The sequence below is a fragment of the Aegilops tauschii genome, chromosome 1, assembly GCF_002575655.3.
Source record: "Aegilops tauschii subsp. strangulata cultivar AL8/78 chromosome 1, Aet v6.0, whole genome shotgun sequence".
Taxonomy (NCBI): domain Eukaryota; kingdom Viridiplantae; phylum Streptophyta; class Magnoliopsida; order Poales; family Poaceae; genus Aegilops; species Aegilops tauschii.
In genome coordinates, this window is record NC_053035.3 from 404,313,980 (window position 1) to 404,316,084 (window position 2,105).

Sequence of the window (2,105 nt, forward strand, 5' to 3'; positions counted from 1 at the left end):
AAGGTTTGAAGCAGCTACGATGCGTTATAAAAAAGAAAAACAGGAAGGATAAAAGAGGGTAAGCACGCACGTACGTACGTATGAGGTGTACGTGCACTCCCTCAAATCAAATCAATCGAAGAAAAAGAAAAAGGTGCACGTGCGGCTGGGCGGAAGAGGGAAGACCCGGCCGGACTTGTTTTGATTCGCTTGGCTTGGACGCGCCTGTAGTTGGAGAGGGTTTCTTTCGATCGCTTCTTTTGATTGTTTCGGTTGGATTGGATTTGAGGCGCTGGTAGTACGTGCAGACTGCCCTTGTTTCGTTGTTTCGTTCTCCATGCATTGATTCCATCGATGCCATAAAGCCAGCCGCGCGGGACTAGACTACACCGGTTGATCTAAGAGAGCTCACTTGGCATACATGAACTACTACAAAATATCAAAGCGGTATGACAAGGTCACGGCCGAAGACGTAACGCTCCGACTTGTGCTTAACCATCCGGAGCTAAGCCCACCCAGCCTTTAACAATTTGACGCCCTCGAGAACAGCAAAATTCTCTGTTTTCTCAAGGGCATAGCCATACACATCCTCAATGCTCTCCTCTAGGCAGGTAAGAAAGAACCTGGCAACGCAGACTTGACCGGAGCCGGGCGGCACAATGCTGGCGTCTGTCAGGGTCCAATCTTCTGGCCTGTTCACGTCTGTCCACACATCCTGCAGCACGGGCGGCCTCAACTCACACGAGGCAGTGAGGTCCGATGTGCAGAGCTGCAAATCGTCGGGTGTGAACCCAAACCAGAGGTTGTGCTCAGGGATGTACTCGGCGCGACCTCTGAACGGCAGTGCCCAGTTGCCTAGTTTGCTCCACGCGCCACTCGCGATGTCATACGAGTATGTGCCGGCGCCAGATGTGGATATCCAGATCTATGAATCGTCAACCACGGCGTAGGCCCTGATTTCAAAGGGCATTGGGGCATCGCGGCAGCTGGATCGATCCACCCCGTCGTCGTTGTCGGCAAAGAAAGGCGGTGGCTGGAGGGAATACCAGCACCAGTCTTGGGCGTAGCTAGTAGGCAGGCGGGTGTGGAGGAGAGCCTGGAAGCAGTCCCGATCGGGCAGCCGGCCAGGGTTGCCGCTCATGACGTATAGGCTGTCGCCCACGGCAACGGAGATGGGGTCGATAATGGGCTTGCACATCTTGGGCATCCCAGTGCGGAGCAAGCGCGAGTCGTGGTTGTACAAGAAGCTCCTGCCGATTTGGTCCACAGCGAGGAGGTTTTCCCGGCCGGGGCCGAAAGCCATGAAATTCATCCACGCCTGTTCGCCCTTCCTGCAGGGCCAGTCGAATGACAGGGACGGCGGAGGCAGCGGGGCGTCCGCTAGCCGTCGATGAACTGCTGGAACCGCTGGCCATGACCGGGCTGGGCGAAATAAGTTTGCCGGGTTCAAGCAGTGAAGGCTGAAGTGTCTGGGGCCGCCGTTGCAGCTCATGGCCAACAGATTCACAAACCGGCTGCCCATGGCGATGGCGGGCGGACCTCCTGATAATCAGAAGAAAGAACAAGGAACTCGTTGAATGTTTGTGATGATGATTCTCGTTTCTTCTCTTGGTAATATCAAAGAACCATGTACAGTACAGACACGGAGATTATCATCAGAGATTCGCCGAGTACCTGAGGAGTGGGGTTGGGATCCAATTGAACCCGACAATTTCTAGAATGGAGACTATCAGCTCTCAACCACGCAGCCAAGAAAAAGATCGATATTTTGTTGGCGAAGAATTGGGGATGCTTGGGGAGGAGCGTTGTTTTATAGTGGTGGCGGCGCAAGGAAGACTGAAGAGGGAGGAGATCTGGTGCGATTCCTACCCTAACGCCTTCTACCGTGAGTTAAATTCGTATGTAACTTTTCGAGTAGATGATTTTTCACACAAAAAACTTTTTCATCCGAGTTCGTATGCAAAAGTTATGCCCATTTTAAGAAATTCCAGAGAGATTTTGCAAATAAAGTCGAAATTCATATTTGTTAATTTTCCCAACAACTAGAGCACATATCACATGGGAAACTTATTTTATTTTATTTTTTTGACATTTCCATCATTTTCTTTTGTTTTTTCTAAAACTGA

At 51.3% G+C, this 2,105-nt stretch overlaps 1 pseudogene; it reads right to left on the reverse strand.

Moving 5' to 3' along the window:
- Positions 1-418: 418 nt before the first annotated feature.
- On the reverse strand, positions 419-1,501 carry LOC109760215 (uncharacterized; annotated as a pseudogene).
- Positions 1,502-2,105: the final 604 nt, after the last annotated feature.